At 41.2% G+C, this 26,150-nt stretch overlaps 1 long non-coding RNA gene across 1 annotated transcript in view; it reads right to left on the minus strand.

Annotated features, from left to right (window-relative positions):
* Nucleotides 1-14,123, minus strand: part of LOC122459233 — a 28,598-nt gene extending 14,475 nt beyond the window's left edge. The window contains exons 1-2 of the long non-coding RNA XR_006279772.1: nucleotides 13,924-14,123; nucleotides 11,589-11,594 (exon numbers count right to left, since the gene is read on the minus strand). This is a non-coding gene — a long non-coding RNA (uncharacterized LOC122459233). The remainder of the gene's footprint in view (nucleotides 1-11,588; nucleotides 11,595-13,923) is intronic.
* Between the last annotated feature and the right edge of the window lie 12,027 nt (nucleotides 14,124-26,150).

Raw genomic sequence — 26,150 nt, forward strand, 5'->3', positions numbered from 1 at the left:
CATTTTAGCTTGATAATATATTTGCTTATCCTAATTCCAGTAATTATAATATACATACAGAATTGTTAACACTGAACACCAATTGTATTTTATACAAATGTTATAATTTTGATAAAGGCAAAGAAACATAACAATAACAATTTGTTTTATCTCTAGTTTTATATTGCTTGATTCATGTTATATAAAATAATTACACAAACAGTCTTGTATAAATTTGCTTAACAAGCAAATTTGTCAGTCAAAGAAAGATAAAGAAATATCACTGATAGCATGGAAATAGAGTGCATTTTAAGGCAACGAAGGACAAAAAGGGCAGCAAGAAATTCTGTAGTATTCATTCTTCTTATTGGACTCCCCTTCATTCTGCTTTTAAGTACATCTACAAATAAAACATGTGACATGTTCTGTCTGTTCTCTCTTTCTAGATTTCTTTTAATACCATGATTAGCACCATAGTATTTTAGCTCCTTACAAATTTTTAAAAGAACACACAGAATCTCAGTGTCTCAGTCTCCAAAATAGAAGGAATTTGTTTTTTTATTTGAGTACCACAAAGATGGAAGAAGCCTCTTCTGTATTTCATTCTATAGACATTGAGGATTGTAGCTACCCTGATGCAGTCTGGGACCAGAGCTGGGGGGGATTTTGGATGAATAGTTTATTTGCTGAAAAATGCAGTTTCAGGCTGAATGAAGCTATTCAGAGAGACAAAGTGGGTGAGGGAATCTCTTTTATTGAACCAACTTCTGTTATTGGAAGGAACAAGCTTTCGAGCTACACAGAGCTTCTTCAGGCTGGAGCAGATACCCAGAGTAAGCTAAACACAAGTTGGGACAGATTGTTAAGCACAAGAAGTTCATAACAAATTCACTAAATAGTTTTTGCTTTGGGGAGCCAGGGGAGTGAGCTCTAGATTCACAAGGAGACTTGAGAGCTATTCACGTAACTGAGGAGGAGGAGGTACCTTTGCCCTCCTCTTCATGGTCTCACCATTAGAGCTACTTTCAATCTCTCTGTTGACGCTATTCCACTTTGTATAACTATGTAAATACTCATGAGGCCAGAGAGTGAGAGAATGACTCTATAGCCTTGTGGTTGAGGGACTCACCTCAAAGTGGAGAGGGGGTGGACACCTGGCTTCCAGTCCCTACTCCTGTGAATATTTAATCAGGAAGAATGGGGACTTAAACTTAGGTCTACCGCATCCCAGCTAAGTGCTCTAACCACTAGAGTATGGAGTGGACCACATCCTCTTTGGTTTTGTGAATGGTGTTTCCAAATTTCCTTTGCATTTCAAAGAAAACTAAGCCTTTCAGTTCAGATCAAACAAAATGTTTCATTCAACCTGAAACAAATGTGTTTGTTTTTCTGCAAAAACAACAACATTTGTTTTGGGTTGATCCAAAACAATTTTTAATCTATTATTGCCAGGTACAGCTGTGTGAGTGTGCTCTGCAGTCATTGGCCAAATACTGAAAAAACATCGCCACCTCCATAGCTCTGTCTCCAACGCTCTCTGGTCTCACCCTTGTGGTTGGCAATTCCATTGCTCTCGTAGACTCTAGCTGTTGAAGGTGATCATAGTCATAGACTGTGAAGTGGTAGTCCCTCAAGTATCTTCGGTTGTTTCCAGAGGCATTTGAAGATAACAGATAAAGCCTCGAGCTTGTCCATATTCCACATAGAATCAGTGTAAGGAGTGAAGTAGTTGAGGACAAACTGTCTGTGTCTTGTATTGCTAAGCTCCAGCATTTTGAACAGGACATGTTGATCAGTGGCTCGCAAACTGTCCAGCTGTGTACACAGAGCTGGCAGATAGCTAGAATAGTAGAGGGGAAGGATGGTCCAGGAGTTAGCGTGCTGGCCTAGGACTCTGAAAATCTCAATTCATATTCTCGGCCCTGTCCCAGACTTCCTTTGTGACCATGGGGAAGTTACTTAGGCTCAGATCCCCAAAGGTCCTAACTTCCATAAGTTAGGCTCAGATCCTCAAAGGTATTTGGGCTTTTAAGTCTCTCTGTGTGCCTCAGTGCCCCATCTATAAAATAGGGATGAAAGTATTTTCTCACCACATAGAGGTGATATGAGGCTAAATGCATTAAAGTTTGTGGCTAAAATAGATAAGCTGAGTAGTGAATGCTGGCTAGCAGCTAAATTATTTTTGGTGGGGAACATAGAAGGGAGCAGTTTCACTAGCATTCAAGTAAATGAACAACATTGTAGGCTTAGTGTTGGAGTAAGAGGCATTGCTCAGTCTTTGCACCCGGGCTCTGTATGGCTAGCTCCATAAGCAAGTAGAGATGGTTTTTACTGGATTTACAGAAGATGGGATGAGGTAGGGGTTAAAGTAAGGAGGGGTTGGGGAGAAATCAGCAGCTCCTCTTTCTCTGCTAAAGGCACAGCAAGAGTTCCCTTTACTCTTCCTGTCTTAGGTAAATGCACCCAGAGCTCCTCTCCTGGTTCAATCTATTCTAAATACTGGGGACAGCTGCACACACCTGATGTGCCTTATCCTCTGGTGTCACAATTTGAAAGTCAGTGTGCAGTGCATTCTATTGATTCAAGGTGAGTTTCATTATGCTAATATTCAAATAGCCTTATACACCACTGATGAGTAAAGATGCTGGGCCAAACACTGTTGTTCATGCCATATATAGACATGTTGTTTTTCACATTTCTAAGTGTGGAATAATTCCATTGAAGGCCCAAGTGACTGATGACTTCAGTGGAGTGATTCTGAATTTGCAATGGTACAAGAGCAGAATTCATCTTCTGATCCAACTATAAAAGAGCAGCTGTAGCTCACGAAAGCTTATGCTCAAATAAATTTGTTAGACTCTAAGGTGCCACAAGTACTCCTTTTCTTTTTGCAGATACAGACTAACACAGCTGCTACTCTGAAACACCTCTTGCAGTTATCTTGAAAGAGAATTGGCATCTGTGGGTGCAGATCTCTGCAATCAGATTAAATCCTGCAAGGAGTGAGTCATGTCATGCTGGTGTGAGAGGGAGAAGCAAAGATGCTTTTATAAAGAGATCTGAAAAGAAAAGCAGTTCTTAGGTTTCACTTTTACCACCGAAACTGAGATTTCCAAAACCTTGCAAAATAGTTCCATGGATTTAACATTTAAGGCTGAGATTTTCAAAGTCATATGGAGGATGTGGATGTCCAATTCCAAGTAAAATCAGTGGAAACAAGGTGTCAAAATCCCTTAGTTGGTTTTCAAAAGCTATGCCTAAAATGTTTACATTTCTGTAGGTTTTCAGTGTTGTACACGATATAAAGGACTTGATTTTCAGAACTGCCTGTACTTTTTCCAGTACATTTTTGCACATGCAACTAAACTGTGGGAACAGCGTATAGCATGTAAACTTTCACTTTCTGAATGTGCCTGCAAATCAGGTAGTTGTACATCTGATATACAATGTACTAGAAGTTATCTGTACCTCCAATTGTTTACAAGTGCAATGATGAGCAAAAGCATAGTCCCAACTGTGACCCTTCTACAAAATCAACATCTAAAATGCCATTCTCCTTGGAATAAATCAACGCCCAAGCCTGAGCTCTAAGGCTCCCACAGCTTCTAAGTTCATCATTCTGCTTGAACTGACAGCTAGCTGTGAGCCTATAAACCCTGGGAGTGCTGGACCTTGGGCTTCAGATTCAATTTTGTGTCAAGAACATTTAATAAGATGTTTCAGATTTTCCCTTCTAGAGGACAGTTTAAATTTCTATTTTTCGTTTTAAAACAAAACAATTCTTTTCTAGAATTTTCCCATGGAACAGAAATTCCAACTTTTGACCAATTGTACTCCAGAGTTTAGAGAAACCTGCGCAAAAGAAGAGGGGAAAAATCCAGAGACCAGCTCTGTGGCCAGAGCTTTAGGGGGAAAGGGGCTGTAGGGAAAACCTGTGAGGAGGTTGGAGAGACAGAGCGACTCCAGCAACTGGCGAAGTAAGAAGGAAAGGCTTGACGCACTACAGCACGGGTAGGAGGTAAAGGCCCAATGGCATTACTGGACTTATTAAGGAGGCCTCAGCCTGGGGTACTTCCAGTGAAGGGAGAAGTCCTTCCAATACCACTTCCCCTTCAGACTTCCTTTTGTCATATCAAAGACATAGGAGAGAAGACAGCACTGCAGACCAATTGCACCTATTTTCCTGCAGCTTAGCTAGCTGTTTGAGTGCAAGGTCAGGGTTTTGCTCTAAAGCAGTGTTCTGAGGCTGCTTACTAGCAATATGGGATGAAGATTGACCGGAGTCCAAATGGGCAGGAGGGGCACAGCAGATGCACCCATCACTGACTTAGCTAGTGGCTGATCCTTGATCTCATTTCTCCATTTTGGTGAGATGGGATAACTCATCCACAAGCCAGGAGGCGAGTTTGTATTGTAACATGGGTTGCTGCAGCCCTGCCTCTGCTGACACTTGCAATGGCTTTATATTGAATCAAGATGTCATCAGGAATTGCTCTCAGGAGTTTCAGTGCAAATGGGGTTGGGGACTCATCATGCGGGTGTTGTGGTGTGCCCCTGGGAAATGCAGGAGTCTGAACTTGTCATGCATCTTTCCGTTGTTCCCATGTACTACTCTCATGGACTGCAACAAGACAACAGTGCCCTCAGAGTTTACTCAGATCCTACCAACCCCTTAGCAAAAATAAGTGACATGTGACTACCAGTTTTAAGAGAAGACTCTTCAGGAACACCACATTGTGGATGTCTCAGAAATGACATGTATCTTTTTCTATTTGAAATACTTCCAGCTATGGTTGGAGTAGATAGAAACTAATTTCGCCTTACCTTCTGCAACAAGTGATTACAGAATGTTAAAAGCATCTAAAATGTGTTGTATAGAATTGGGGCTCCAAGTTTTTTGGTCTGCTGCCCCAAACTACTTGATGCACATTTATACTTACTACATCTGAGATACATTTAGCACAAGACATAAAAATATCGCCCACCTTCCTGAGTCTCTCAGCTGTCTTTAAGGGATATGCTATTTGCCAGTATAATCGAGCATATGATGTCCATGTCTTGCTTAGTGAAAGAGTACATCTCTTGTTAAAAAGGAAAAAGCACTCCTATCAGCAAAAACATTTAAATAGGCTGGAGAAATAAAGAGCTGGGTAGGTCCTAGGCAGAGCCAGAAGAAGGAATTGCTTCCTTGAGGGATCAATAGATAAAGAACATCAGCATTTAGAGGTCCCCATTTTTTGTGGCCATGGAAGAACACTTATCAGTTGAATATGCCTTATAAAGTTATCAAAATTTACTATCCCAGACACAAAGTCTTTACAATGAAGATTGGTGGGAATGAAAAAAAAGATTTTACTCACCTACAATAAGTGCAATTTTGTGAGACTTAGGTTACATTATCTGCTCATCTTCACATAATATAATTGCCTTTGCATTGAAAGTGAAACCAGGAAGAAGGAAGGAGAATACAAAGTGGATGGATGAGCCCCAGTGATCCAGCTCTCATTAATGGCAGAACTAAAAGCACAAGGTAAATAAATAAAAGGATTAAAGATGGTAACATGTACTAGTGATCTCGCACACGCACACTCCAACTTCAGTCTCCATTTCCAACATAGCAGTCCATCTCATTGATTTCCAGATACCCATGGAATATTTTTGAGGCATGGGGGAAGAAATAGGACTAAACCTGGCAAAAGCTGTTTCTCTTGTTGTCTTTCCAAGAGAAAAGGAAAGATTGGTTTCAGAGATCCAAGGAAGCAGACAGTCCCATCAGGGGAACAGCACTGCTGGCATCTATGAAATCTAAAATTTGCATTGCCAGGCTCAGAAACTGCTGCTATAAAAAAACATCACCATTATCTTTATCCAGCTTATGAAGGAGCATCTCATCTAGGGTTTAGTAGTTGCTGGTTGGCATCTTTGCTGTGCATGCCATTTCAGCAGTTCAAGCAGGTATCCTTCCAGAAGCAGGAAGGAAGAAGAACTTGCAGCTGAAGAAAGCCGGGGAGGGTACTGTAGAGAAATATCTTTCTTCCTCTTCTTATAGAATCCTGCATGTGGAGGGGCAACAGAAAATCCAAACAGATAAGCCACTGGCAAACGTTTCTGAGAGTGGAATTTGGAAAGTCCAGCAATCTGTTACTTTAGGAGAGGTAGACACAGAGTTGATAAATGACTGGCAGGAATATTTCTGAAATCACTGTGTGTCAAGGTTCCTTCCCCACTCTGAATTCTAGGGTACAGATGTGGGGACCTGCATGAAAAAGTTTTAACCTAAGCTTATTCTTACCAGCTTAGGTTAAAACTTTCCAAAGGAACAAACTTTTACCTTTTGTCCTTGGACCTTATGCTGCCACCACCAAGCATCTTAAACAAAGAACAGGGAAAGAGCCCACTTGGAGATGTCTTCCCCCCCAAAATATCCCCCTAAGCCCTATACCCTCTTTCCTGGGGAAGGCTTGATAAAAATCCTCACCAATTTGTATAGGTGAACACAGACCCAAACCCTTGGATCTTAAGAACAATGAAAAAGCAATCAGGTTCTTAACAGAAGAATTTTAATTAAAAAAACGGTAAAAGAATCACCTCTGTAATCAGGATGATGAATACCTTACAGGGTAATTAGATTCAAAACATAGAGATTCCCTCTAGGCAAAACCTTAAGTTACAAAAAGACACAAACAGGAATATACATCCCATTCAGCACAACTTATTTACCAGCCATTTAAACAACACAGAAATCTAACGCATATCTATCTGGATTAATTACTAAGTTCTAAGACTCCATTCCTTTTCTGTTCCCGGCAAAAGCATCACACACACAGACACACTCTTTGTTTCCCCCCTCCAGAGTATCTTGTCTCCTCATTGGTCATTTTGGTCAGGTGCCAGCAAGATTATCTTAGCTTCTTAACCCTTTACAGTCAAAAGGACTTTGCCTCTGGCCAGGAGGGATTTTATAGCACTGTATTCAGAAAGGCGGTTACCCTTCCCTTTATATTTATGACTCTGTGGCAGAGTGGGAGAATAGGCAGCAGGGGAGGATTTATTTTAGGGAAGTATTGAATAAACCAGGAGCAATCCAGTGTGGGAGAACTGTGTGTAGTGACTAGACCCTTTTGAAAACAATGCAAATGATGTCTTTGAGTCAGTTGGTATCAGCAGGTTTAATAGCTCCTGCAGTGGGCATCATTTATGACTCCAAGATGGACTGACAAGGCCAGAATGGACTAATTCAATCATCTAATGATAGCATTTCACCTTGACGAGTAACTGATGATAGAATTAGATCATAAGTAAACCTATTAGATCATCTTTCCCAGTTGGTTTGATATACTATAAGTGCTTGGATGGGAGCAGAGTGCAATAAAATGAATGGGAAGTATGTTCACAATTAGTGCTTGTGGTAAAAGCAGTGATCAAGACTTTAGAAATATGTATGCAGTTCTGCTGGTGATGTCAACAACATATCATTGAGGTAATTCATGGGAAGATATCTGAAGACTTGGGTTATCATGTATGGATGTATATAACACATGTAACTGTGGTTTAGATGACACAGCATAAGGCCATACGTTAAGCTCACTGAAATCTTTTCATTGACTCCAATGGTATTTCAAATCTACTCATTTAACTTCATGTGGATATCAGGGTGGGGATAGAGGAACAACCTTTTCCATGCAGAAGTAGAGCACCACTTTAGACTGAAGCCTGCAACTGCAAGGATCTCCTTGAAAGGAGAACAAAAAAAAAATACCCTCACAGAATTTGCAATCAGATTCTATGAACTGGCTGAGCATAAAGATAAGTTTTACATGATGATTTCTATATGAAGTAGACACTCGAGCCTAAGATTGGCAAGCTGGCTTTACCTTTTTATCTCATTAAAGTAATGCCATTCACATCCAAAATCCTGCTGTATATTAACACACCGCACAGGACAAGTTTTCATGTTATTTAACCAGATAATATTTTACTATTTAATCAAAGTGTGAGTGGGTATTCTGCCTTCACAGCCTCTTGAAAGATGCCTTACATTAATGAATAATGGTGTAAAGGAGCATCTCTTATTCATACTGAATATCGTATATGCCCCTGCTTTTTCTCTTGTGATTTTTCATTGCCTTTCAGTGCTTTAAACACAAAAATGAATTTGTTCATATTAATGCATTTGAATAGTTAGATTTCAAGATCATGGAACTCAGAGAATTAACAGCAGGGGTGGATGGCCTGTCTTGTGGCTTGAAGCACAGCAGAGCTGAGTTCACAAGCAACCTTGGGTCTCTTAATCCTGGAGCTATCTGGGACTGGCAACTTCTACAAACTCTGGGGAGATTTCTGTCTCCCCATAGCAGGCTGATTCAAGGGCTATGCTGTAGTTTTGTCTCCTTTTCTAGATGCATGGCTGGTATGACTATGAATATGAATAGATGGAAAGAAAGAAGCAGCATAAACCAGCTAATGGTTAGTCCCTGCCTCTGCTTTTGCTGAGTTTATTGGGCCAAGAGATAAGACATTCAGAGGAAAGACAATGCACAGAAAGTTGAGTGAGTTTTGGCAAAAGCCTCTTAACACCATGTGCTCTTTTCATAAGACAGTTTTCCAGATTTACCTAGCTCTGTCTAGAAGGTAGTCAAGGGAAGACTATGCTCTTAAGAATGCTTTATACTCGGACATTCCTTAAACATGAATGTCAAAATGTGAAATATGCAATTGCTCTGTGCCTTGTTCTGTGAACATTTTAGCTTTTGCTATAGGTATCCCCTCTTTCAGTTTCTGACATCTTTAGAATGAAAAGCCCTTGCAAGTGCTGTTTACAGTACATGGCCAGCGTAGTGTTTATTTATTTTAGAGGCAGCATAGTATAGCACATAAAGAAGGGAAATCTTGAGTCCTAGCCCTGTCTGTCATTGATTTGCTGAGAAATGAAAGGCCAGAAAAATAACCTGTGTCTCTGTTTATCATCTGTAAAATCAATATTTTTTTCATTTGCTTCAGATTGGGGCCCCCATTTAGCCAGGTGCTGTACAAAAATTGAAAGAAGTCCCTGTCCCACAGAGATCACAGTCTAAACAGACAAAGGGTGGGAGAAATAAAGTAGCATGTTACAGTTGGGGAACTGAGGCACAGGGTTTGTCCAAGGTCACACAGGAACCCTGCAGCAGAGCTGGGAATTGAACCCAGATACATTTCTTGGGCTCAGGCCATAGCCTTAGCCACAGGAACAACCTCCCGCTAATGCCACCTACGCTGGCCTCACAGGATACTGCCCAGTGAATCCATGTTACTGAAGGCCCTTGAGCTCTTTGAGATGAAAAGCTGTATAAGTTTAAATGGGTTGAATTCTTCCATAGGCAGAACAAAATCTTCTATGTCACAGGACCCGCAAGGAAACCATTTTGAAGCACTTGGCGGAGAGGAAGGTGATTAGGAACAGTCAATATGGAGTCACCAAGGGCAAGTCATGCCTGACCAACCGGATTGCCTTCTGTGATGAGATAACTGGCTCTGTGGATATGGGAAAAGCGGTGGATGTGATATATCTTGATTTTTAGAAAAGCTTTTGATACAGTCTCCCACAACATTCTTGCCAGCAAGTTAAAAAAGTATGGATTGGATGAATGGATTATAAGGTGGATAGAAAGCTGGCTAGATCGTCAGGCTCAACAGGTAGTGATCAATGGCTCAATGTCTAGTTGGCAGCTGGTATCAAGCGGAGTGCCCCAGGGTTTGGTCCTGGGGCCGGTTTTGTTCAACATCTTCATTAATGATCTGGATGATGGGATGGATTGCACCCTCAGCAAGTTTGTGGAGGACACTAAGATGGGGGAAGAGGTAGATATGCTGGAGGGTAGGGATAGGGTCCAGAGTGACCTAGACAAATTGGAGGATTGGGCCAAAAGACATCTGATGAGGTTCAACAAGGACAAGTGCAGAGTCCTGCACTTAGGCCGGAAGAATGCCATGCACTGCTAAGGGCTGGGGACCGACTAGCTAAGCAGCAGTTCTGCAGAAAAGAACCTAGGGGTTACAGTGGACAAGAAACTGGATATGAATCAACAGTGTGCCCTTGTTGACAAGAAGGCTAACAGCATTTTGGGCTGTATAAGTAGGGGCATTGCCAGCAGATCGAGGGACGTGATCATTCCCCTCCATTCGGCATTGGTGAGAATCATAGAATCATAGAATCATAGAATATCAGGGTTGGAAGGGACCCCAGAAGGTCATCTAGTCCAACCCCCTGCTCAAAGCAGGACCACGTCCCAGTTAAATCATCCTAGCCAGGGCTTTGTCAAGCCTGACCTTAAAAACCTCTAAGGAAGGAGATTCTACCACCTCCCTAGGTAACGCATTCCAGTGTTTCACCACCCTCTTAGTGAAAAAGTTTTTCCTAATATCCAATCTAAACCTCCCCCATTGCAACTTGAGACCATTACTCCTCGTTCTGTCATCTGCTACCATTGAGAACAGTCTAGAGCCATCCTCTTTGAAACCCCCTTTCAGGTAGTTGAAAGCAGCTGAAAGAAAGTGAGGCCTCATCTGGAGTGCTGTGTCCTGTTTTAGGAAGCACACTGCAAGAAGGATGTGGAAAAATTGGAAAGAGTCCAGCGGAGGGCAACAAAAATAATTAGGGGGCTAGAGCGCATGATTGATAAGGAGAGGCTGAGAGAACTGGGATTATTTAATCTGCAGAAGAGAAGAGTAAGGGGGGATTTGATAGCAGCCTTCAACTACCTGAAGCGGGGTTCCAAAGAGGATGGAGCTTGGCTGTTCTCAGTGGTGGCAGATGACAGAACAAGGAGCAATGGTCTCAAGTTGCAGTGGGGGAGGTCTAGATTGGATATTAGGAAAAACTATTTCACTAGGAGGGTGGTGAAACACTGGAATGGGTTACCTAGGGCGGTGGTGGAATCTCCATCCTTAGAGGTTTTTAAGGCCCAGCTTGATGAAGCTCTGGCTGGGATGATTTAATTAGTGTTGGTCCTGCTTTGAGCAGGGGTTTGGACTAAATGACCTCCTGAGGTTTCCTCCAACCCTAGTCTTCTATGATTCTATGATCCCCTAAATAGATATGTGGACAGAGTTGGCAATGGGCTTTGTTGCAAGGAGATCTTCCAGAAAACCTACATCCAAAGTGGCCAGGATGGTAAGCCCTCTACACCAACATTCCACACAAAGATGGACTACAAGCCTCAGGAACAGTATCCCCAATAATGTCACAGCAAATCTGGTGGCTGAACTTTGTGGCTTTGTCCTCACCCATAACTATTTCACATTTGGGGACAATGTATAGCTTCAAGTCAGTGGCACTGCTATGGGTACCTGCATGGCCCCACGGTATGCCAAAGTTTTTATGGCTGACTAGGGGACGAGAGCTGAGAAAGTGTTGTTCTGACGCCCCTACCCTACTTGCATTACATTGAAAACATCTTCATTATCTGGATCCACGGAAAAGAAGCCCTTGAGGAATTCCACCAGGATTTCAACAATTTCCATCCCACCATCAACCTCAGCCTGGACCAGTCCACACAAGAGATCGACTTCCTGGACACCACAGTGCTAAATAGCGATGGTCACAGAAACACCACCCTATACCGGAAACCTACTGACTGCTATGCCTACCTACATGCCTTCAGCTTTCATCCAGACCACACCACACGATTCATTGTCTACAGCCAACCTCTACGATACAACTGCATTTGCTCCAACCCCTCAGACAGAGACAAATACCAACAAGATCTCTATCAAGGATTCTTACAACGACAATATCCACCGGCTGAAGTGAAGAAACAAATTGACAGAGCCAGAAGAGTATCCAGAAGTAACCTACTACAGAACAGGCCCAACAAAGAAAGTAACAGAATGCCACTGGCCATCACCTTCAGCCCCCAACTAAAACCTCTTCAGCACATCATCAAGGATCTACAACCTATCCTGAAGGACGATCCCTCACTCTCACAGATCTTGAGAGACAGGCCAGTCCTTGCTTACAGACAGCCCCCCAACCTGAAGCAAATACTCACCAGCAACCACACACCACACAACAGAACCACTAGCCCAGGAACCTATCCTTGCAACAAAGCCCATTGCCAACTGTGTCCACATATCTATTCAGGGGACACCATCATAGGACCTAATCACATCAGCCACACTATCAGAGGCTCATTCACCTGCACAACCACCAATGTGATATATGCCATCATGTGCCAGCAATGCCCCTCTGCCATGTACATTGGCCAAACAGGACAGTCTCTACGTAAAAGAATAAATGGACATAAATCAGAAGTCAAAAATTATAACATTCAAAAATCAGTCGGAGAACACTTCAATCTCCCTGGTCACTCGATTACAGACCTAAAAGTTGCAATTCTCCAACAAAAAACCTTCAGAAACAGACTCCAATGAGAAACTGCTGAACTTGAATTAATTTGCAAACTAGACACCATTAAATTAGGCTTGAATAAAGGCTGGGGGTCATTACACAAAGTAAAACTATTTCCCCATACTTATTTTTCCCCCTACTGTTACTCTCACCTTCTTGTTAACTATTGGAAATGGGCCATCCTAAATAAGGCACAACAAAGTTTTTTTTCCTCCTGCTGATAACAGCTCACATTAACTGATCACTTTCATTATAGTGGGTATGGCAACACCCATTTTTTCGTGTGTGTGTGTGTATATATATATATAGAGAGAGAGAGAGAGAGAGAGAGAGAGAGAGTGTGTGTGTGTGCGTGTGTGTGTGTGTGTGTATATATATATATATATATATATATATATAAAAAAAATCTTCCTACTGTATTTTCCACTGCATGCATCCAATGAAGTGGGTTTTAGCCCACGAAAGCTTATGCTCAAATAAATTTGTTAGTCTCTAAGGTGCCACAAGTACTCCTCGTTCTTTTTGCTGATACAAACTAACACGGCTACCACTCTGAAATCTGCGACTTAGGTGGGAGATGCGCATCCAGGCGCCCAAAGGAAGGCACCAGCATACATGCCCAGAGGAGAAACTTAGGTGCTAAGGGAACTGTTAGCCTGAAAACTTAGTTGCTGAGTGAGCTTTAGCACCTGCAGGGTTTAGTGGATCACAGTTGAGCCAAAACAGGGACATAGGCACATAAATCTGGGGTTAGGCACTTAAGTATCTTTGTGGATCTGGGCCGCAGTTATTCCCTTAAATTCCACAGTCCTAGTGGTAGAAAAGTCCACAGCATAAAGCTGAAGTTTTTGTTTTAGCCTTGTGCAGCTGGCCACCCTTTCATCCAGACCAGTAAAGCCCACTACAGGTAGATGGCTGGGCAGCCCTTCCTGCATGGCCCCCTGAGGTTAGTGCACCAGATGTCTGCATAGAAGTTATGCTGGCTTAGGCCTTCAAATCATAAACAACCTAATTTTCTGTTGCATAAGAGAAAAAAATACAGATTTTCTATTAGAATCCTAGATAACTGAAGTCAATGGGAACTTTGGCAGTACTTTCATTGGGCTCAGGCTCACACCTTCAATGCTTATTTTTGTTATAAGTTAAACATTTGTGTGTTTATATAAAAATAAAATGTCTGATTAGATTGTTAAGGAATAACAACCCCACTGATCCCCAGTCATCACAGGATACTGGTAAAGTGTCCTATGTTTTAAAATGCAGCCTACCTCTACACTCCTCTGACCCCATGCTGCTCATCTAGCGCTTCTTTCTCTGTCACCACAAACTATCTTACCACTCTTTTGAAATGAGAAATAGCCCCTCTATATCTCCCTGCCTCCTCAGTTCTCCACCTATTCCTCAACCTCAATTGACAACAGCTTTTCACCCTTACCTATCTCGCTCAATTTCTCTGTTATGTAACTACTACATAACATGGATTAAAAACTGTCTAACTGATAGGTCTCTAAATGTAACTGTAAACAGTGAATCATCAAGCGCCAGCCAGGATGGCCAACCTGTGGCTCCAGAGCCACATGCGGCTCTTCAGAAGTTAATATGCAGCTCCTTTTATAGGCACCGACTCAGGGGCTTGAGCTACAGGCGCCAATTTTCCAGTGGGTCAGGGGGTGTTTACTGCTCAACCCCTGGCTCTGCCACAGGCCCTGCCCCCACTCCACCCCCTCCCCTGAGCCTGCCGTACCCTCTCTCCTCTCCCCCACCCCGAGCCTCCTGCACCCCATGAAACAGCTGGTTGGAAGGTGCAGGGAGGGAAAGGCTGCCGGTGGGTGGGAGATGCTGGGAGTGAGCGGGGGGAGCTGATGAGGGGCTGCTGATATATTCCTATGGCTCTTTGGCAATGTACATTGGTAAATTCTGGCTCTTTCTCAGGCTCAGGTTGGCCACCCCGATCAAGCGGGTTATATCTAGTGGGGTCCTGCAGGGACTGGTCTTTTGACCTATGTCATTTAACATTAATGATTTGGAAGAAAAACAGAATGACTGATTAGGTTTGCATAAGACACAAAAATTGGGGGAGTGATAAATAATGAAATGGACAGATCACTGACCTAGCATGATCTGGATTGCTTGGTAAGTTGTGGGCATGCAAAACAAGAAGTGTAAACGTACATATCTAGGACATGCAGACAGGATGGGGGACACTGTCCTGGGAAACAGTGACTCTGAAAAAGATTTGAGGATCCTGGTGGATAATGAGCTGAACATGACTTTCCAGTTTGACACTGTGGCCAAAAGGGCTAATGGGATAACTGGATGCAGAAACAGGAGACTCTCAAGTAGTAATAGGGATTATTCTGTCTCTACTTGGCACTGGCATTCACCACTACTGGAATACTGTGTCCAGTTCTGGTGTCCACAATTCAAGAAGGCTGTTAATAAACTAGAAAGGGTTCAGAGAAGAGCCATTGGAATGATTATAGGATTAGAAAGCATGTCAGACCTAAAGAACTCAAATCTGTTTAAAAAAGGTTAATGGGTGACTTGATCACAGTCTATAAGTACCTACATGGGAAACAAATATTTGATAATGAGCTCTTCAGTCTAGCAGAGAGAGGTATAAACCTAGACAAACTCAAACATGAAATAAGGCATGATTTAACAGTGATGGTAATAAATTATTGGAACAATTTGCCAAGCGTTGTGGTTGCACCACTGGCAATTTTTTAAAACAAGATTGGATGGTTTTCGAAAATACATGATCCTAAAAATATACGCTCTAGGAATATTCTGGGGAAGTTCTATGGCCTGTGTTATACATGAGGTCAGACTGGATGATCAGAATGGGCCCATCAGGCCTTGGACTCTATGAATCTATTAACTCCAGAAAGCATTTTGACATATGACAGTTAAAATATAATGTTCAATTAATTACATTGTATTGTGTCCAAGAGATAGAATTTCTGTACTAAAAGTGCCAAAATTTGAAGCTAGTTAACGGCTGATTAAGTAAATCATATCTTGTCTCACTCAGATACTACCTAAGCTTTGCAAATTCAGTACAATTAAGCTCTTGAAACTTAGGTTGTTACACAAAACATTCTCGGAGTAACTTGTAGATCAAATGTACAGAGACAGTGAAATTCAAAGGATGCATTTGTTATGTCATCATGGATCAGTTAATAATCCAGATGTCTAATTATGTAATTAGATTTAGCATTCAAATGCCACTAAGGATTAACTTAATTACAGAATGGGTTTAAAAATCGATCCTGAAAAAGGTAAACTTTTATTTTGGAACTGTTGTATCAGTTTTTCAAATATTGTGGGTAACGATGTGAAATGTTTAAGATACCACTAAATACAAATTAATGGAAAAATATTTTGTGCAATACATTTTTTGAAGTAAAAAAAAAAAAGACACCCACATCAAATTTATAGGCTATTTAGTTTGTCTACCAGAGAGCACTAATAATGCAGAATTCCAATTGTATCTGGAGTAGTACATAAAGAAAGGCAAACAATAATATACTAAATAAACGTAGCCTGCACTAAAGAGGAGAAAAAATCCCAGCTGGGTAACAAAATGCAGTATTTTGTGCTAATAATCTAGAGAATATACATTGTGATGCCAATGAAAATGAGAGTTATTTCTAGCCATGTAACTCAGTCAAACTCAAATCATAATGTGCTTAAGGAATAATCAGCAAGGAAATGAAATAAGATAGTTAAGCTGATTTCACATAGGTATTACAAAATGACCAGAAAAATCTTCAAAACCTAATTGATTAAGCCAAGTTCTAAGCCAGATGCACCATTATAAAAATAGGCTGGTAAAGTTAATAGAGCTGATTCACTCTATATTTTATTAATATGCACTTAAGAATAGGTCAAAAATAGCCATCAAGCAGCTCAGTTTATATCTTCTCATCCCAAAGCAATTTTACAGACATGGAAAGCAGTATAGCATCCCCATTTATTCCAGGCCATGGTTTGATTCTCCATTACATCCAGCCTGGTCATGTCCCCGCATACAGTGTCCCACCATCTAATCAATAATCCACCTTATGTGCCTTGTCCAAAATCCATAGTCAATGGCAAGACTCATTGATATCACTGTGTTTTGGATAAGGTCCTATCTGGTCGTGATCAGAAGATGTATTCTGTACTCACTGTCAAATAAACTTGGGAACAACAGGAGAAAATATGTCCATTTTGTATTCTGTGAATTTTGGTTCATGTTCCTGAAAGTTATCATGACTGGAACAGGGTACTAATAGGCAAAGAAAAAGTAATTTGATAAGTGAACATATAGAGCTTAAAAAAAAACACAAGGAGTCCTTGTGGCACCTCAGAGACTAAAAAATGTATTTGGGCATAAGCTTTCATGGGCTAAAACCCACTTCATCAGATGTATGAAGTAAAAGATACAGGAGCAGGTATAACACATAAAAAGATGTGGGTTGCTTCAGATTTGGGGACAACTTATACCTTCAAGTCAGTAGCACTTCTATGGGTACCCGCATGACCCCTCAATATGACAACATGTTTATGGCTGACTTAGAACAACTCTTCCTCAGCTCTCATCCCCTTACATCCCTACTCTAATTATGCTACACTGATGACATCATCATCTGGACCCATGGGAAGGAGGTCCTTGAGGAATTCCACCAAGATTTCAATGATTTCCACCTACCATCGACCTCAGCCTGGACCAGTCCACACAAGAGGTCCACTTCATAGACACTGCAGTGGTAATAAGCGATGGTCACAGAAACACCACCCTATACCGGAAACCTACTGACCTCTATACTTACCTACATGCCTCCAACATTTATCCACACCACATCACACGATCCATGGTCTACAGCCAAGCCCTAAAATTTGCTACAATTCCTCAGAAAAACACCTACAGAATCTCTATCCAGCATTCTTAAAACTGCAATACCCACCTGGTGAAATGAAGAAACAGATTGACAGAGCCAGAAGGGTACTGAGAAGTCACCTACTACAAGACAGGGCCAACAAAGAAAGTATCAGAATGCCACTAGTCATCACCTACAGCCCCCAACTAAAACCTCTATCCTGAAGGACGACTCCTCACTCCCACAGACCTTGGGAGACAGGCCAGTCCTCACTTACAGCAGCCCCCCAACTTGAAGCAAATACTCACCAGACAACAGAACCACTAACCCAGGAACCTATCCTTGCAACAAAGCCCGTTGCCAACTCTGTCCACATATCTATTCAGGGGACACCATCATAGGACCTAACCACATCAGCTACACCATCAAGGGCTCATTCACCTGCACATCTACCAATATGTGATATATGCCATCATGTACCAGCAATGCCCCTCTGCCATGTACATTGGCCAAACTGGACAGTCTCTACACAAAAGAATATATGGACACAAATCTGACATCAGGAATCATAATTTCAAAAAACAGTAGGAGAACACTTCAATCTCTTTGGTCACTCAGTAACAGACCTCAAAGTGGCAATTCTTCAACAAAAAAACTTCAAAACCAGACTCCAACTTGAAACTGCAGAACTGGAATTAATTTGCAAACTAGATGCCATCAGATTAGGCCAGAATAAAGACTGGGACTGGTTGGGTCATTACAAAACCCAAACTTAATTTCCCCAATACTAATTTCTCCCTACTCACACCTTCTTGTCAACTGTCTGTAATGGGCCACACTGTTACTACTTCAAAAGTTATTTCTCCTCTCTTGGTATCCTGCTGTTAATTGATTTATCTCGTTAGACTGACCTAACACTTGGTAAAGCAATCCACATCCTTTCATGTATTTATACCAGCTCCTGTATCTTTTACTCCATACATCTGATGAATTGGGTTCTAGCCCATGAAAGCTTATGCCCAAATAAATTTGTTAGTCTCTAAGGTGCCACAAGGACGCCTCGGTTTTTTTTGCTGATACAGACTAACACGGCTACCACTGAAACATATAGAGCTTGAGATTTACAGGCATGATCTAATTTCTGTTGTGGTCAATGAAAAGACTCCCCTTGATTTCAGTGAGCTTTGGATCAGACCCTGAAATGATGACAAAGGAAAGGAAAAGTCAAACTGAAAGGGGAACGTACAGCTCCTAAAACTCTCTTAAAAGCTAAACTGTTTAATTACTGAATCTGAATCACAGACCATCTGAATCAGTGGTTCTCAACCAGCTGTATGTGTACCCCGGGGGTACAGAGAGGTCTTTTCCAGGGGGTACATAAACTCTAGATATTTGCCTAGTTTTACCAAAGGCTACATAAAAAGCACTAGCAAAGTCAGTACAAACTAAAATTTCATAGACAGTGACTTGTCTATATTGCTCTATATACTGCACGCTGAAATGTAAGTACAATATTTTTTTCCAGTTGATTTATTTTATAATTATATGGTAAAAATGAGAAAATAAGCATTTTTTCAGTAATAGTGTGCTGTGACACTTATGTATTTTTTGTCTGACTTTGTAAGCAAGTAGTTTTTAAGTGAGGCGAAACTTGGGAGTACGCAAGACAAATCCGACTCTTGAATGGGGGTACAGTGCTCTGGAAAGAACCACTGGTCTGAATCATAGACAGCTCATTTCAAACACCACTGAAATGTAACAGTTCAACAGCTGACAGCAACTCTACACTACAGAGTAGGACAGAAAGTGAAGAATAACTCATCCCATGGAAATGCTCTTCTAGGTAGGCAGAAAGCCTCGTTGTCCTGGCCAAATTCTAACAACTTGCAAGTCAAAGAGACATTTCACCATTGAGAACAGGGCTGTGGGCAGAATGCATCCAGAAGTGGGTAAGAGATTCTTGTAGTTCTACCTGTTTGGGGAATTTGAAATTATTCAGATAGAAAGTGTTCCAGATAATTGGGAGGGCTCTTAGGTACGATTCACAGTGGACGATATAACCTGAAGGTTTACAGCAGCCTACCCCATTGTATCCCAGTCTTAGTGACAGCAAACACCACCTCCTTGGGATTAAATATAGAAGACTCCAGAGCAGTAACAGTAGCAGCAGCAAGAGAATGTAGACCCCTTGACAACCCCAGGAGTCTAGTGCCAGAACACTGGCATCAGAAGGATGAAGTGTTTGTTTATGCAGGGGGATCAATAATAAAGATAAACAGGCAATGGTAAGAATTAGAAGGAACATGGGAGCTGTTTAAAATGTATCTTGTGTTTCCTTCTTTTCAGTACAGTTTGTTGCCTGCTAGGAATGTAATCTCTGAGGTAGAAGCCTGTCTTTTTCTATGTCTGTAAAATTGTGTAGAATACTTTTGAGCAGAATACAAATAAATACTAATAACTAATATGAATAGAAGAATTTTAGATGAAATAGATTTAGATCAACAGGGTTTAACTGCAAAATAGCTATGGGCTAGATTGTGGCTTTAGGCACAGCCCTGTGCCGGGGTGGTGTGAGAGATAAACCTTGCAAGGAACAGCCTTAGAAAGCATTGTGCCTCAGAAACAATTCCCCCATTCTTCCCTCTTGTTCCACATGTATGTGTGTCTAGCAATTTGCTACTGGCCTCTGCCAACACCAACACCTCCGGTGCCAGCTCCGCTATGCTGACCAGTGTATTGGGAAGGGGTGGAGATGGGGCCAAGGCCCACCTGCCCCGGAATTGTGTACAGATACACAGCACCCACTCCTGCCTGCTAGGATTCAATGTCTAGAGAGTCCACACAGGAATGTAAAAGGGGTTCTTACTCTCCAATAATCCCCTGTTTGGGCATAAAATGCACACACTGCACGCAAACCCTGTATAATTTATAGCAGTTCAGGTAATTAACCCTGATAGAAAGAGCCTGTTTGCCAACTAGAGCCCATATATTCCCCATGTAGTAGAAAAAGGGCTGGCAGGTTACTATCCTGTGGCTACCTGGTTCTTTTTTGTTTTAAATAATGTAGCTACTTTGCTTTGTTGTGGGATTTTCCTTTTTTTTTTTTTTAAATAAGGCCTATACTTTTTTTTAGGGGATTATATTTTTTCTAAAACATTACTTTGAATATGAAGGATGTTCAAAAGGCTGAATATGGCAAAGTTATTTATTACCACAATTTACTGAGAGCCTTTAATAACTCCTGAGTGGCAGAATGAAGCAAAATGTGTGAGCAGCAAAGGTAATTTGTAATGTGTAAAAATAATGGGTCAGATCCTCAGCAAGTATAAATCAGTACAGCCTCACGGAACCCAAGACATACTGATACACATTAGCAAGGATCTCATCCTGTATGTCCATAATATTTTCTATTTTCTCTGAACTATACTCATGCATATACGCTCCTGTGATATGTACCCTACAACCTGCCATCATACAAAACAAATATTAAGAGTGCAGGACTGCCTACTGTTATCAGTGCACTTAGTATGGACTTTTTACATGTAGATTTCATTCCTACAGCATATCCCAAAACTGTTTTGAACTTATTCAGCTGGCAATAAAGTACAGGAATCTATACACTGTGGTAGTCACAGCATCTTCTCCTACTGAATTTAACAGCTAAGTTGCTGGTGGACAGAACTAATTCTATCACTGTTTTGAAAATGTTTCATCTCCCTCTGCCCAGGAACAAATGCCCACACAGTTAAGATGTAAAGAAGTTGGCTGCTTGGTACAAGCAAACAAGTTACCTTACAGGCCCTTATATTGTCCACACAGCTGAGGCACTAGCATTGACGCTTTCAATTAGAGGATACACAGGCATCTTAGAATATCAGGGTTAGAAGGGATGTCATCTAGCTCAACCTCCTGCTCGAAGGGGGGTCACTCCCCAATTTTTGCCCCAATCCCTAAATGGCCCCCTCAAGGATTGAACTCACAACCCTAGGTTTAGCATGCCAATGCTCAAACCTCTGAGCTATCCCTCACCCAGCTCTTACCCAAAATTTTGAATAAACAAGGTGTGTTTGAGACCTACCCAGCTGCCTTTGCACTGCACTTTAATTGAAGTGATTAGAAGCACCTGTGAATTGGTTACTGCTGTCCTTTGTCAAGTGCCTCTGTGGAGCTGGTCATGTACAAACACACCCAGCTGAACCAGGAAATTGAGTCCACAGAATGGCTTCTGACAGGGATTTGTGAGAAGGCTGAGCCAGCCAATTTAAACTATTCTACTTTCATCAGAAAATTAGATTAGCATATAAAATGAATGTGTGTAGACAGCTGTTTAATGATCCCACTTCATCTAACAATGTGTCATTCATTTTAGATTTATGAGCATGTGGGTCCCATATTGAAACATATCATCACTTTTCCCTCCTGGTTAATAAAAACCAAACTTGCTCTAAACAGCTACACTGAACAAAGCATATTGTTCCTAGCACCAAGTATACACTCATATTCCCAGAATTGTAAGCCTCCTTAAGCACATCAGGATCACTTTGGCATGAAGCACCCCATATAGGAACATTGAACTCCTCGCCCTCACCAATATAATTTGCACTCCAGATTCAACACAAGCTAAAGAAACTGGTTTTTCACCCTGGCAAACATGTTCACATGTGGACATAGCTCAAAAGTTAATTGACAATACTCCCAAATTCATTTAAGAGGATGGTGAGGGAGGAGCAGAAGCTTGTTGGCAGCGGGAAAGACAGAAATGATATCTGGAATGGAGGGGAAAACTAAGGAGTGGGACCAGCCTTCAGTTGACTGCTGTGTCACAGAAATACCTGGTGATTCCTGACCCTATTTCCCACCCCCAGAGAGGAGGCCAAAGAATTATCTCTGTCCTCCTGCCCCAGCCTATTCACTAAATTCCTGCCTGGCACTACAGATAGAGAAGCTGATGTAGCCCTTTGGAGGACTTGTGATGTAAGGCCTGGCTGGGGATTACATGCACTCTGGTAATGCTTGTCTGCTGTAACAGACCCTTGGGGTCCTTGGCAGACAGCAGCAATTAAAGCAGCCCTTAGAGTGCCTGATGCAAAGCAGAGTAGCCTTCAAAGCCACCTTTGCACCCTTCTCCCAGGTTGCACTGTACACTCTTTAGTTGCAACCAGGATTAGTGCTAGTCTTTTTGCTATGGAAGAGAAGATCAAATCTTGTGCTGGCTTGGATGTATTAGAACCAAAAAGAGGTAGGTACATAATGTTTCCATTGCACTTGTGACTGAAGCAGCACAGGGTCTCCAAACCCTTGTGGATGAGAACCATCAGCTCAGCTCTGCTTATCTTTTTAATGGCTGAGCGTACAAACCTCTCTGCAGAGAACAGCCTCAAACAATTAGTGACTGCCCAGAATAAAAAGGCAAGTTAGTTTGATAACTAGATAGAGATGTCTCCTCTCAGTACATGAGAAGTTACTGTAATTGGAGTGAAAAGGCAGTGCTTTCAGAAGGTTGTGGAGATTCCTCATGCTAGGAAACAACATGATTTTATGTTTATATAGCAGCACATAACATTATGTATATCAATAAAGAATGAACACCCGTATAACTATGTACAGGGACTGTATACTTTTTTTAGGACAAGAGGTGAAAGAATCTACTGCATGGCCTAAAGGGAACTATTTTTCAACTGTCTCCACTGCCTATGCATATAAGTCTCCTGTGCACTGAGTGGGAATAAACTCCATATTTCTAAAAGGGCTGACGCTGGGGTTAAAGCTGTTCAAGGGCAACATTAACTTCTGCACTGCTATTTACATGAAATTTATGGCCTTGCAATTATTTCTGGGTCATCCACAGAAGAAGCTGCCCTCATCTTTTTACTAGAGAGTATATATAGGAATTATTTGTGGGTTACTGCACACATCTCTAGTCATTAGTTCACCATTCATTTGGTAGGAGGGTGATTACTTTAACAATCCAAGCATCACAAGACACTTGGAGATGTGCTAGACACTTTATTTTCCTACATTAACATTATTTCTTTATGAAATGTTTTTATTGGTGAAAAATGCCATTGCTTTTTAAAGAAGTAACTGGAGTAAGAGTGAATTAAAGAAACATTTTTCTTCATATCAATTTCTGAAGAGGAAAGGGAACTTGTTGCACATATGTAATCTGCATAGGTTGGAAATGAAAGGAAAACAGCAGAGACCTCAATGCAATGTAACATGTTAAGCATAATACAAGAACCAGTTCATTTATTCCTCACACTTATACCATCAGTTTTCAATTCTTCCTCCACTCCCATTGCTCTTTAGCATCTTCCATACGAAGATTACAATGCAAATTTCTCTACAGCACTTCAGTAAACTGGTATCAAGTACTTTATGCACAAAGTTTGTACATTTTAAAACTTATCTATTGATTTCTTATATTAAGCCCTAGATTAGACCAACAGATCTGGGAAATGAATCTCATGGGATTATGCCATACTCCTAAAAGTGTTGTTCTACAGATGCTCACCTCTTATGCTGGGGTTAACAAATCCTCAATGGGGAGCTTTTTCTGCATTACATACCACTAAATCACATTCTATCATTCTGACACTGGAATAAATGAAAACCAATTCACGTGACATTACTGCAGATTTGTTATGGATTAATTGATAAACAGCAGTAATTTCTTCTGTTTTAGTTAGGCTGTTGTACTGCACCCATCACTGTAACATCTGTGCGTCTTTCCAAACTGAACAAGAGAGCTTGTGGGAGTCTGATTATTTTCACAGCGGTCCCTGGGGAAGCATTAGCACGCAAGCACATTAAGTAAACTGACCCCAGTTTAACTAGCTCTAGTTGTTGCAAACAATTTGTTAGTTATATTTGGCACTTTTTTCTCTTAGTGTGTTATCCGTGAACTGATCATGATCTCTGTGAATTTGTTTATTGTTCTTTGAATAGTTCTTGCAACCATAATACTTTCTAGTAAAAAAGAGGAGAGAAAATGATTCCTATAATTTCCTGTCCCTGCTTATCTTCTTACCACTGAGTCCAAGGCAAGCACCTCAACCACTGGGCAATACTTCCTTTCTTTTTGTAAAGGTTAAGTTATCTGGTGAGACAACAGTAATTATACCATGTGACTTAGATGCCCACTCACACAGACCAAATATCACATTTTTAAAGAAACATTTGCTATGCAACTTCATGATCACTGGGTTTTCATGATGCTGAGAGTTTTGAACTTTAAAGAAAAATAAAAAAGGAATGTCTGCTGTTTAGGCTGAATTGGGCATGTTTACCAAAGAGAACTAGAGTGACTAGCTATTTAGCTGTGTATTTTTAAATTAAGGAGTTTTATTAATTGCTTTGGCCAGTCATGGCCAAATTCTGCTCTTAGGCCGTGTTAACACTACTGGCTAAATTGGCATCAATGCAGTAGTGTTGATTTAGCGGGTGTGACGAAGACACGCTAAGTCGATGGGAGAGTGCTCTCCTGTCAAGGTCTGTACTCCACCTTCCCGAGAGGCAGAAGCTATGTTGACTGGAGAGCATCTCCCGTAGACATAGCACAGTGTAGACGCTGCTGTAAGTTGATCTAAGTTGCATCGATTTCAGTTACATAACTGAACTAGCGTAACTTAGATCAACTTACAGGATTAGTGTAAACCAGCCCCTAGTTACACCAGTATATATCCAAAGTTACCCCATTAAAGATAACTGGGCTACTCAAGATGTACACTGGTGGAACTGATCATAGAATTTGACTCCATGGGTAGGAAAATCCAAAGGCTGTTTACCTCAAATATGAAAGGAGGTATGTGTCATTTTGTGGCATGTTTCATGATTATTAAAATGAAAGCCATGTTACACAGCTGCCTTTTTTTTGGCTCTGAGGTAAAAGTTAGGTATGTTTGACCTTAGACAGAACTGACATGACACAGCCAAAAAGCACCTACAGGACATGGCTTTCCCTCCACCAGCCTGTATGCAATATGTTAGAAAAATGCTACAACTTTCATTGGATTTGTGGTTAGCTGGATGTTTTCACTAAAATGATCAGCAGTTAAATTGTTAATCTTAATGCTTAAGGCCTTTTGAAGTCAGAGGGAGAACTCGTGTTTAAAGTTAGGCATATGCTTAAGTATCTTGTATATCCCACAATTGCAGCCCTCACCCGAAGGCTTATCAGGAACCAAAATCCCCTATAATCCTCTATACTGCTTCCTAAGCCTCCTGCTTTCCTCCAGAAATATCTAGAAGGCAGTTGACCATCAATACAAAAAATCTACAGCCCACTACTAAACTAGACATTTAGAGGAAGAGTAAATAAGTTGAATTTAATATCAAATTAAATAAGACAAGGAACATTGCTCTGAGCATATTATTCATTTGCGTACATGATTCCATAAAAACCTACATTTTGAGGTTACCTAAGATTGCCACAGAATTTCCAGCTTCTTCTTTATGGGGCCATGAATTGAGATCTCAAACATCATAGACATGCAAGGTTTTACATATTCATTTCACTTATGTCAGTCTTCTTCTGTGATACTGAGCAGAGATAGCATTATGTCACACATAACAAATGGGAATATTACACACACAGTCACCAAGGCACAGATACTTTTTGGTATTCTGTAGGGTAGCCATTTAAAGTTGGGATTGCTTTAGTTTGTGAGCAGTGGTTTCCACAGTCTTTTGTGTTGTCATCATCATGTGGTACATTCACCACAGGGGTGCCTCATAGCTGTGTTGGAGGAATCAGCTCTCATCTGGTGTGGCACCCTCTTCTGTCATTCGCTCACCCTGTGGCCTCTGACTTTCTGCATGATTCAGAATGCTCCTTCTTCCTGGCTTGGCCCTCTAGCCAGTCACTATAGTTTTCCCCTTCGAGGATTTCAAAGTCTCACAAGTCTGCCTGTTTGAGTATT

This window comes from Dermochelys coriacea, chromosome 3, assembly GCF_009764565.3.
Source record: "Dermochelys coriacea isolate rDerCor1 chromosome 3, rDerCor1.pri.v4, whole genome shotgun sequence".
Classification (NCBI taxonomy): Eukaryota; Metazoa; Chordata; order Testudines; family Dermochelyidae; genus Dermochelys; species Dermochelys coriacea.